This window comes from Mchenga conophoros, linkage group LG2 (assembly GCF_057382185.1).
Source record: "Mchenga conophoros isolate Kocher_MC1m ecotype Shallow Benthic linkage group LG2, M_conophoros_male_GT1.1, whole genome shotgun sequence".
NCBI lineage: Eukaryota > Metazoa > Chordata > Actinopteri > Cichliformes > Cichlidae > Mchenga > Mchenga conophoros.
This window is the reverse complement of record NC_140527.1, coordinates 35,991,389-36,004,043: the sequence shown is the minus strand read 5'-3', so window position 1 is coordinate 36,004,043 and position 12,655 is coordinate 35,991,389. Positions and strand designations below refer to the sequence as shown.

The window sequence follows — 12,655 nt, the reverse complement described above, 5'->3', positions numbered from 1 at the left end:
TTTGTTTTTACTGCTGCCTGAGAATCATATTGAGATCTAGGAGTTTATTTCAAGAAAAGGCTGCATTCTTCTAAAGTGCTTTGTATATATTTGCTCAGACTCACTATGTCCTTGTAATACTGATGGATGAGGTTTAAGCCACGAGGCTAACTGCTGTAAATGTGGCCCAGATTTCAGGGGTTTTAATTTTACTATTTGTAAGCCTTTTCCGTGTCTTAGTCAATTACTAAATCAATTCTATAATAATTTAAAGAGTCCTAACACACTCCTTCCCTCTCGTTCCTTGAGAGACTCCCATTGATGTCACGCATATCATGCTGCTCAAAGCGTATCTGGTGGCAAGGCTGAAAAAACAAACTTTGATACACTTTAATGATAAAACAAATCATTGGGGAAATGGGATCCCCATGAATAATATGGCAAGTTACCACATAGTGTGTGTGTGTGTGTGTGTGTGTAGGTGTGTGTGTGTGTGTGTGTGTGTGTGTGTGTGTGTGTACAAACATTAATCCCAAGCTGTAAACAGCTTCAAATTAAGCAAGAGTGAGTAGAGCACGGAACTATATCTTCTCACCAGTCATTTGATGCAGAACAAATCAGAAGTGCTTTGTGCAGATTAGAGACAATGTTGGACATTTTGGACCGCTGCAGTGTTTGACTAGCTGTAAAAATAATGAGGCTTTGTGCTCACCCTGTACAGAGGTAAGCTGAATGGTTTATATGAAGCAAATCAAATCCACAAATTGGGAGAAACACCGTCTTTGGGAGTTAGAAGACAATGAGGGATTTGGATGTGTATTTATTTATTTTTACATTAGCCCTGGTTGCATTCATTCTCCCATAGTAAGAGCTGCTTTGGGGTCAAATGTGGATCAGCGAGCTAAAGATTTTTCTATTACACCAAAAAAAAAAAAAAAAAAATTGTTGTAATTATAGCAGTTGGATACAAATTATAAATATAGCTAAGAATTTAGGTTCTTATAAAGTAGTTACTGTTTCCTACTGGAGTGCAAATGGAAGAAATTATTAATATCAGAAATAAGAGTTTGGCTTTTTAGAGGAGGGAAGAAATAAATTATGATGTAGTCAAAGCAATAATATGACATACGTCTATTCACTCTTAAATTCCACAAAACAGTAAAGTTTTGGTCACATCTTTCCCAAAGTTTGCTTGTAACAAATGTATTGTCAGTTATTCATATCACCTGATAAATCCCATCCACTGTAATATAATGACTGCAAGCTTTTTTGGGGACTTCCCATGTAAGCAGTGGAAATCTAGATATTTGACACTCAACTGCAGAGCTATATTTTAATTTACCAGTGAAGGGAGCGTTTTCATCTGCATGATCTTTTGGGTGTCTGTGGATATCTACTAATTGGAAGGTTGGTGGTTCAATCCCCGGTTTCTGCAGTCTGCATGTCAAAGTATCCTTGGGTAAGATACTGAACCCCAAGCTGCTGTCAAATGAGCTCATCGGAGTGTGAATGTTAGATAGAAAGCACTTAGGCATAGAAAAAATGGTTGTATATGAATGGATGAATGAGAAATGTTGTATAAAGCGCTTTGAATGCTTGAATAGAGTAGAAAAGTGCTATATAGGAACAGGTCCATTTAAACATTTACTTTAAAAATTCAAGTATAACTAAACATGAGCAGATGCATATGAGAATCATTTTAAATGTTGGATACACGTTTTACTGTCACTGACCACACTTATTGTGGGTGCTGTCACTCTTTCTGTAACATTCAACTTACCAAATACTTGATCTTGTCCACTGTAAGAACAATGAGAAAGGCAGTTGATTCTAGGTGTCACCAAAACATAACAAGTGTGGCTTGTATTTTAAATCATATCACCTCTCTGTAGTGTCTTTTCTTCTTCCTTATGGATCTAGTTTAAGCTTTGTTGTTGTGCACAATCATTTGTTTAAAACAACTAATTACCTCATATTTTAGCTTCTAAAGGATTAAAAAAATGAATATACAGCATGCATTCATTTAGTTTGTCATTACCTTGCTTAGTGATAAATAAAAAGCTGTTAGTTGAGTAAGTTTCACTGTATGATCTAATTTTTCTTTCTTTTGTCATCTTAGACTGCATTGAGTACTGTGATGAATTAGGACTCAGTAATACCAGGAAAAAAAAAATAAAGGTGTTGCTTTACTGTAACAACTAGAAACCATGAGCTATCCTTGCAAGTGCGCTGTTTAGTTTAAAATTTAGTTGTCTAACGTACTGCTTTGATGTATAAAAGTATAATAGTAAAAGTATTTGCTTTAAAAGTTCATACCAGTTTTGACTCTTTATCTTCATTTAAAAGGTCTGGAAACTGCAAAGAGAGGCAAGTGACAGAGCAGGTATCTTCTACACTCTTTAGAAATATGGAAATATAGAAATTAGTAGAGGCCAGTTGAGTACAGTGAAGTCACTGTCATGTTCAAGAAACCAATTTGAGATGGTAAATTAGTAGTTTCTGAAGTACTCATACCAACCAGTCTGTGTACAACCATGCCATGCCAAAGTCACGTATATAACCTTTCTTTCCCATCCTGATGCTGAACTTTAGCAGATACCATGTCTTCGTCACAAAATATATTGTTCCTGCCATGTGATTGGCTAAAGATATTTGTCTACAAATAGTTGAATAGGTGTACCTAATGAAGTAGCCAGTGAGTTTTTATGACAGTTGTAATGTTCCACATATTGGGCACTTTTAAAGAAGACCTACTTTTTTATCTACCTTCCTAAAACACTGAAAAACAAACAAAACATTAATAAACACAGTTTCTCATTACGAAAGGTAACAACACAAACACAAATTCTTCTAGTGTCCCTGCAGCAGGACAATATTAGTAAAAATGGTTGTAATGATTATTATTATTTGCTGAAGGAGGTGTTTATTTAAGTGGCTATGTCATACCAGCTTTTCTGATATGGCTCTGCAGCTTCCCAAACGTTATTAGTTTGATTCAGCAGAGACACCAGCAATACACTGACTGCACAGTGCTTTAGCGAGGCAGTGTGATGAATGGCTGATGACTACCCCCTCTTCAGTCCTACTCTTAGAATGTTTCTAAAGCAGATAATGTAGTTGTTTAATTAGACCCCCGGAGAGCAGTCATTTTGGTTTTCTACCTTAGACCCCCGCGGAGTCATCATTTTGCGTTTCTACCTTTAAAAGCCGGAGAGCAGTCAGTCAAATGCTGGAGTCATTCATATGTATATTAGGTCGTTACCTAGGAATTCTGGAGGGAGGGGAGTGGGGGTGAGTGATTGAGGGGGTGGGGGAGTGGAGTGTTTCAGTTTGCCATCTTAGGGAGAAATCAACACATGTCCTTTGTATGTCCTTTGTTGCTGACATTTATTGATGAAAACAGTACAAAAAACCAACCATTTGTACACATATTTACAAATAATGATAAAAAGTGAGTGAGTACATTTCAACATTTTCACGGCAACTGGCCAGCGCCGTGTTCCTTTGCGGACAGTGTACTCCCGAACCATCTGGTCCATCACATCCACGCCACACTTTGTTTTGTTGTAAAGGGTGACAGTGTTTGGCTTCCTTTTGGTAGTGTTATCAGTCTGAACCACGCTGTGCATGCTGCTAAGAATATAGACTGTCTTCTTCCGTTTGGCCGCATACGCCGTCAGCGTGGCAGCAGAGGTTGAAAACACCTAAGAAATAAGATAAATTGTTATTTCCATAGCCCTTTTACACACAATGAAACACATAAACATAGAACCACAAAAGACCTGCAACATACCTGAGTGGTGAATTCATTGCGATCTGTCTGTCTAGTGGATTGAGGATTTTCCCTGCAAATCTTGTTGACTGTGCCGAGGATGGTGGTTTTCCGTCCAAGAAGTTTTTGCGCAAGTGAAAGCGATGTGAAGAAATTGTCCGTGGTAACATTTCTGCCCTTGTCTAGGAATGGTTCCATCAGCCTCATTACTACATTTTCAGAAAGTCTCTCCCCAGTGGGACGATTGGGGTCCTTGCCAAGATATGGGAAGACATTGCAAATGTACTTGGATTTTAGGTCGCAGGCCACCCAAAACTTGATCCCAAACTTGTCCGGTTTACTTGCAATATACTGCAGGAAACAGCACCGAGTCTTTGATGGGAAAAGCTGTTCATCAACGGTGATATGTAGACCAGGGTTGTAGCACGTGATGCAGTTGGTGACAAATGATCCCCACACACTGGAAATTGCAGCGAACTTATCAGTCTTTGCTCGATCACTGCGGGTGGACTTGTCATCAAAGCGTAGGTGTTGCATGATGTCTTGGAAGCGGTTTCGTGCCATAGTTCCAATTATCTGTGGGTTTCCCAGGTTTGCTGACCAGCAGTCATTTAGAGATGGAACCCTGTTAACCCCCCGCAAGATGACAATTGCAATAAATGCCATTAGTTCAGGGAGGTCCATGAACCAATGAACATGCTCCATGCACCACTCAGCAGGCCATTTGTAAATATGTGTACAAATGGTTGGTTTTTTGTACTGTTTTTATCAATAAATCTCAGCAACAAAGGACATACACCCATGTGTGTTGATTTCTCCCTAAGATGGCAAACTGAAACACTCCAAGTTGGTGACTTTTGGAGATTTATTTCCCTGGATGATTGAGAATGCATCAAGATGAAACACAAAAGGAAGTTCACAGCTTTTAGCAGCTCCCCCACCCCCTCAATCACTCACCCCCACTCCCCTCCCTCCAGAATTCCTAGGTAACGACCTAATATACATATGAATGACTAGCCAATTTAGCTTCCACTTCCACCATTTGACTGCTCTCCGGGTTTTATAGGTAGAAAGGTAGAAGCCTGGGGATGCTAGTGTTAAATCTCTGAGTATTGAAAGTTCCATAATTTGCTACTTTACTAAAATATGTTAACAGTTTCGCACTTCTGTCAGCTTCTTGTTCTGCTTGCTCTTCCGCAACAAGCTATCTATATTGAATGAAAGGGGAAGTAGTGATATTTAGGCAATGCAACTAACCAACGAAGGACGGATCCACTCTGGAGTCCCAGCACCTCTCCATGTGGCTTATTGTTAAAATTTAACAGATTAAAAACAGGAAGAAAAAAAAATTCCGCAGAGTCTCATAAGCATAAAATAGTGATAAGTATGCTGATCCATGTCTGGATGAATGAACATAAACACATTAACTTCCACAATCAGTAAAACGAAATAATGTTTCTGGGGGAAAACATCTGCTCTGCAGGCTCACACCAATATGCACAGAATAAATCTGGAAAATATATCACTGGTTTTCCTTTTTGTCTTGACACTGAACATATACACTCAGGTGTTAAAGAGGAGTGGGATTGTATGACCATTTCAGCAGTGATCTCTCGTGCTTCTTATTTGTCGTCTTTTATTTCTTTCAAGTGTCTCAGCTTCTCCTAACACCTTTTACACCTTCCCTACTCTGTGCTGTGCTAATGATACATCCTGGGTATCTGCTGGGGGGAAAAAGCAACCTTATTTGTATTCATATGTACCCACTCAACCCTTGTCTGTATATCCATGTCTGTGCATTTGCATTTGCATTGAAATTCCGCCCGGTTTTCATTCACATCTTTACATACCAGTGCAATGTCAAATTGCTCTCTGTAATATGCGAAGCATTATAGCAAGATACATTTATAATACCATATCTTTGTCTACTGTACATATTGTAGGCATCTAGCAGAACCCACTGAGACTATATTGACATACTGTATTATAATTATGATGTGGAAATGTGCATGATTCATATAGGACATTCTGAATGTAGATAATTATAGCAGTGAGTCACTGATTAAGATGGTTTAGTTTCTGTTCTTAAAGGTAAAGAAGGAAAAGAAAGTAGAGAAAACTATCTTCTCTGTTGAAGTAACCAAATAGATTGCTTTATATGTCTAAATATTCCTCAAGTTGAGAATTGCTACTAAGGAACAGCGTCAGTATTTTTGGTTTCTTTTCTTTTTTTATTAATGTTTGTTTTGTCGCTCAGAGCTCGAAGCATGCACAGTTTCCTCTATTAACTCATGCCGCTGTGAGGAATTTGTTACAGGAATGTGTTCCCCATGGCTGTTATATTTTTTATATATTCAAATGCATACAGTATTTCCAATTGTGGAAAATGGCTTCAGTAGGTGCTCTGCTCATGTCATTCGTCACGTCTGTTCCCCACAAATATCAGTAAGATTGCTCTTGGAAGAAATCCTTTAGGCTCGGAATCAGTAAAACTCCTCCGCCACAGGAGGAGTCTCTAAATGCATCACGCATGACACGATCTACCCCTACAGAGCACAAAATCAAAAAGGGAAAGAGGAGGGAGAAGCTTGGGAAAAGCTGGTAAACATGAACATGCTGTTAGCAGTGTACTTTTATGACAGCATATTGATATTGACAGTCACAACTTTAAATTACCTACTGTTGTGATTTTCAAATGCTTTGCAGTGTGAGAAACTTATTTTTGTGCTCAAAATAGGCTCTATGCCAGTATGGTAATCCAGCTCCAAAGATTTTGGTCTATGGATTACACTGAGATATGTGCACATGTGTGTCTCTATATAGTTCATAAAATATATGGAGACACACTAGTTCTTATTTGTTTACATAAAATTACAACTAGTGTGTCTCTATATGGAATAGGTTTTTATCCAAATTTTCCCAAAGGGTTTTTTAACACAGCAAGACATTGTCAGCGGGCTGGGTCTGTGATCCAGCATTCTGAGTTTATTTTGTATTTTTGATTGTTAAATTGAAATCATGTGAAGTTCTTCTGTTATTATTTTAGTTTACGTTTAGTCGAGTTTTGGTCCAGTTATGTTTCTTCTATGTCTCCTTGTGTCTTTTGAGTCTCCCCGTGTATTTCATGTCTGCATGTTGCATGTTCTATTTGTCAAGCTCATGTTGTCTTGTCTACGTCCCTTTTCTTGTTCCTGTTTTATTGTGAAGAGTCTGATGTTCCATGTTCAGTGTGTTTAGTTGTACTTCCCCTGTGGCGTTCAGGTTCATTTGTGTCAGCTGTTTTCCCCAGGTGTTCTCACTTCCCTCATTACCCTCCTGTGTATTCAAGTCATCTGTCTCCCTTTGTTCATTGTCGGTTCGTCTGTTTTTCTCCCTCTACGTCACGTCAGGTCTCTCGTGATTCTGTTCATGTTCAGGTCCATGTTCATGTTTTCTCGTCATAGTTTCTCGCATGCACCTGCTCAGGTTTGTGTTCATGTTTCTCCTGTCATAGTTGTTCATAGTTATTTCCAGTTTAGGTTTTAGTTCTTGCTCCTGTTTGCCTTGCTTTTCTTTTGTTTTCATGTTTTTACAGCCAAATAAATGGCTCCCTTTTTGTTTAAACTTCACTGCCATCTCTCCCTTGTCTGCTTTTTGGGTCCACACTGCAAATATATCAGCTGCTCAGCCGTGACAGAGGTTTTCAACAAATAATTTGTAAACATGCAAAAATTGTTGTTGTTTTTTTTAAAAAAAGCACAAATTGTACATTGTATTTTCATAGAATAACATTGTTTTTCCAGAAAAAACAAAAATTAACAGCGTTAATATTATTCACCCCCTATTCAGCAGAAACCACTGCTCTCCAAAAGTATACTTTAACTTCATTTAGTTTAAAGCTAGTAAAATCAAGATAAAACTTAGGGTTATCTTCCAATTTATGCACAGTCTAAAAACTTCAAGGATTTGAGCCATCACTTGAAAAAACATTGTGCTGAAAATAAAATTGTCAGATTTAGTAAGCTATGGTTTTTAGGACTCAAGTGCAGGATCCAGAAGAACCCTTGGTCCAAGAAGAGGCTGACCGTGGGCAGGCAGGTGATCTAGGAGCACTTCTGGAAAACAGTGAATTGTGATCCAAGGCAGCAGGAAATAAGCAGCGTCCTCATGTAAGTGCACATGAGACTAACGGCAGTTAATTGCATCTGATGATTTGCAGGAGATCCCAAGAGGAGAGACAACCTCTAGCTCCACCTCAACAGGTGGAGGATAATAGCTGCTTTCCAAAAACAAACTGCAAACCCACGGAACCAGGCCTCATATGAAAATACATCAGTTTAGGCTTGAGGAAAATGAATGCTGATGCTCACAAAGCAGGAGATGAATATACAAAGTTATCACAGCATTTATAAGTGTCAAGAACTGGAGTGAAAACGTCATCAAGAAATTCTTAGAGTGTCACAAAGTACAGAACATAGAAGCCTGGCAGAGAAAGAAAGCAAAAGATTTCAAAGACTCTGGAGTGAAAAACCAGTGAGAGATGTGTCCAAAGACCCCAGAACAACTGCCAAGACACTCATGGATGCCTTAGCCAAGTTGGGAACTGTGGTCTCAAAGAAGACAATCACTAGAATCGTGCACAGTAATATATAGTGAGGTTACAGACCAAGAAAAACTTTTGCAGAACAGACAATGGAGAAAGATTATGGATACTGGAAGTGAGTTCTGTAGTCAGATGAGACTAAACTAAAGCTCTTTGGCCACAGAGATGCTGCTTATGGTTGAAGAAAGAAGGGAGAGGCACATAACCCAAAGAAGACTGTCTCAACAGTGAAACATGGCGGTGGGAGTATTATGCTGTGGGATGCTTCAGTGTAACTAGAACTGGGAATCTCATTAAAGCGCAAAGGATGAAGAAAGAAGCTTATGTGAAGATTTTAAAAGAAAACCTCCAGCAGTCAGCAGATAACTGTTAGCAAAAAGAATATAGAATTGACTATTAGCATCAGGAGGGGCTAACAATTTTGACTCTGCCAGGATATATAAAAAAAAAAAGACAATATGACATGTTAAAAAACCCCACACTGGCATAACTATGCTCACTGTACATTTACCTATTTGAGACAGGTTGCATTTTATTGCAAATGTCGGCAACAAAACATGCTACAAGATTTAGTCTAAAAACATAGCCTACTATTTTTAAAATATGTGCACTTTTCTGAGGAAAGACAATTAGAGACTGCAATTGGAGGCAAAAAGTAGTTGAACAGCAAGAAAGTAGTTTCTGCTCCAACAGGAGGAAAATAAATTTTAAATGTTAGCAATAGACCATTAGAGTTCTGTTCAAATCCATTTTTGTACTAATGATATGAAAGAGCCCCAGCCATTTATTGCTGCTTCTTGAATTACTTATCCAAATGTTGCAATGTCTTTTATCTGAACATTTAATTTTTCATTAATTTCTTATAGTTGTGTTTTGGCTTTTCATTCCACAAAGACATGAAGATTGGAAAAACAAACAAGCAAAAAAAAAAAAGACAAACCATAAGTTCTGATTGGTCATTTTAGTGATCCTTCTCATTTTTCTTGATCAGGTCATAAATTTATATTTTGCTAATGTGACAGATTGAGCCACTTACCAGCCAAAGGTTTTGTGTAGTTAGATATATGGGAGTGGCTCAAGAGTTGGGAGTTTGCCTTGTAATCGGAAGGTTGCCAGTTCGAGCCCCGGCTTGGACAGTCTCGGTCGTTGTGTCCTTGGGCAAGACACTTCACCCGTTGCCTACTGGTGGTGGTCAGAGGGCCCGGTGGCGCCAGTGTCCGGCAGCCTTGCCTCTGTCAGTGCGCCCCAGGGTGGCTGTGGCTACAATGTAGCTGCCATCACCAGTGTGTGAGGCACCGGCGCTTTGGGGTCCTTAGGGACTAGAAAAGCGCTATACGTTGTGTTGTGATGTGTCATATCGTGTCGTGTTGTGTTATATGTAGTGCCGACGTAGGACAGTTTTCCAATTTCATTGTACTACTGTACTATGTATGACTGTGCAATGACAATAAAGAGTTATCTTATCTTATCATACAAATACAGGCCATTTACCATTTGAAACATTCAAAGACTCACTTTTTTTGGCAGCAAACTGAAAGTACCCAAAGGACGACTTGGTTCGTTGGTGGAAAGCTTTCTAATGTGCTGATTATCTGCAACATTTAATTATGACAGAGTGGGTTGAAAACAAAAAGAAGGTTAATCCTTTATTGTATGAAGGTAAAAACAATCAAATTGAGTATAAAGCAGAATTCAAAACCAAAAGGAGATTTGGGGAAAAAAAAATAATTCTTTATACATAATTGAACAAAATGCAGTGGTTGTATCAACAGGGCTCATCACATTGGCAGCTCTCTTGCAATGTCTTTGCAATTGAGAAAGAATGAGATGAGGGGGCTGCGCTCAAAGCTTCTCTGGGCCCCGAGGCAACACGCTAGCACGCTACTCTCTTCTAAATCAGGAGAAACACTGAGCATATCCTCCTATGCATGAATTAATCATCAAACCAAGCACTATGTTTCTCTCTGTAATCTTTCTCACCGATTAGGGAATTGGAGTTTTGTTTGACCATATTATTTACTTTCGATGCTAAATCTCAATAAATATTGACACACACCATTAATTTTCATGTAACACATTATTTCACCTGGTAGAACACTGACTTACACTGAAAGGTTAACCAAGGAGCAATGCAATCTTATATTTACACCCAGAACATTGTGATTGGCATTCTTCTCCAGAGCCACCACAGCGATGAGCTGATAATGATGCAGTGTCGTTTTCAAGGACACGGGGATGTTGATTGTTACCTCAGCTGCTGTAGCAAGAATCTGTTTATTCATATTCACAACAAAGATCAGTCTCTCTAATGTTGGGTGGCATATTTTATCTCTTATGAATCCATCGCATGACGCTAATCCAGGAAATGAAAAGGTCTGCATTCTTCACTATGACAATATCTGGTATTTTGAGTACCAGTCTCAATTCAGACCAGAGTATCTCATCGTGTGTGCTCGTGCAACTGGCTGCCTTTCAATCATTAGACTGTTGTTTGTGATGCCAGCAGATGACTCTGTACGTTGAGCGTGTGCCGTGTCAAGGGCAGACACAGGAAGCAGTCTGCCATGCACTCAAGCATTGCCATTAGCCCATTTGTATCGATTATTTCTGGCATTGCCATCAAGCCTGTTGGCTATTTTTGAGCAGCTTGAGACAGGCATAGATACAGGCCTATGCACAGCACAAACACGAACAGACCCACAGAATGTTTTTGTTTTTGGTTAATTTTCTCCCTTTGTTCTTCAATGTGAAAAAAAGTTTTCTCTGCGCAATCCTGTAGGAAACTAGGTGCACGCCTACTGCTTCCTTAGGAATTTAGAGGGTACTACTACTGGCAGCCAGATGCTACTAAGGGAAAAAATGTGACCACTTCTGCAAAAGCAGACGTTTTAGGCAGTTTGCTGGTCTCAGCCATTCAGGTGTGTGTTGATTGAATGCCGCAATCTTCCCAGGAGTAGACATCTCAACAAAAGCTTTCCCCACATACAATGGTCAGACAAATTACAAACAAAAGAAAACAAATGAGCAAATACTAAACACCGCATATCACCACAAAGATGCCATATCGTCTATCAAAACCTAGACTGAATAAGTTTGGATAAAGTAAGAAGAGCTCACCCACCAAACCTTTTCCTCTTTTGGTCCTTTCTTCCCTCTTTTTGGACACATACAGGCAAAATCCCTGGCATCTCCTTATCCAGTGCAGCAGAGGCTGACCCATAAAAAAACCTAAATGAATATCATGATGTTTCCAGTTGAGATAAAATAACTTCAGTCAGCCTCACATACTGGCAAACCTTAAGCCTGGGCTCCCTGTAGCTTAGCAGGGCAGGAGTTGTTCTTGGCAGCCCTCACCATGTGACAGCGATTACATTCCAGCACAGCGCTCTATTTGTTTCACCCTCGGTGTGTGTAATGGAAAGCAGTGATCAGCGAATGCGCTCTGAGCTGTGTATGTGCGTGTTTCTTCGTGCCTGTTCTGATTGCTTGTGTGAATGTCTGCTGCATAGTTCGAAGCATTTTGAAGCTTCTCTGCAAAAGTGTCAGGGTCATCTTTTGATGGATGACCTTACTTAGATATATCCGAGGCCCTGGTTTGCTCTTACTTGAAACAGAAAACTCATTCCATTCATGCTGAGTGATTGTATGTGTGTATTTTTGGTATGGTTGTGTGTGTGTCCTCACGCCTGTTATGGACTGACAGCCTCTTCTGCAGGGGCCATGGAAAAACAGCTCCTCTCTGATTCAATTACCACAGCGAGTACAGCTGGAGGGGCAACAAGAGGCTAGGGGACATCATGGTCTGGTTCACACAGGTTTTCTGACACAGGGTTGAACAAAGAGGCCTATCAGTTCTGAAACGTGCACTTACAAGCTTGATTTCACCTTTCTGTCTTTTTCTCCTTAAAGTCTCGAAGCTTTCCCCACATGCGATTTCTGAAACTGCCATCGCTGACCTGACACCTAATCCCTTATGTGTCAGAGCCCATCTATGCTGAATTCAATTTGGATAATATTGCCTTACAGTCCTTTTTTCAGTCAGTAATATGGAATCGGCGATGGTGGCATGCTGTTGGTTCAGGTTGAAAGATTATAGATAAGTATTTGCTTAAACTCCATTTAGCAGCATGTAATTAACTAACTTTGTGTCTTGCAGAAGTTCATCTCTGGTGGTTTTCTATTTAATTGCAGCTAAAATCTTAAAGATTTTGCTTTGATTTCACATAAATTGTCATCTGAATCAAGTTAGGTTTTTGCAAAGTCCTCTCTCATTTACAGATGTGAGCAGTAACACGTCTTTTTCACTCTTGCTTTCACTCCCA

The 12,655-nt window shown here is 39.4% G+C and overlaps 1 protein-coding gene and 1 long non-coding RNA gene across 10 annotated transcripts in view; one reads left to right on the top strand and one right to left on the bottom strand.

Annotated features, from left to right (window-relative positions):
• The window catches only part of LOC146582527 (uncharacterized), a 30,066-nt gene extending 18,301 nt beyond the window's left edge, over positions 1-11,765 (bottom strand). For 2 of the 5 annotated variants that reach the window (XR_014888209.1, XR_014888207.1), the window contains exons 1-2: positions 11,630-11,765; positions 11,455-11,544 (exon numbers count right to left, since the gene is read on the bottom strand). This is a non-coding gene — a long non-coding RNA (uncharacterized LOC146582527). Of the gene's footprint in view, positions 1-11,454 lie in introns of all 5 variants that reach the window. The other 3 variants (XR_014888205.1, XR_014888204.1, XR_014888210.1) reach the window with 2 other exon arrangements.
• drp2 (dystrophin related protein 2) overlaps positions 1-12,655 on the top strand; it is a 180,991-nt gene that overhangs the window by 110,797 nt on the left and 57,539 nt on the right. The gene's annotated exons all lie outside the window — the stretch shown is intronic.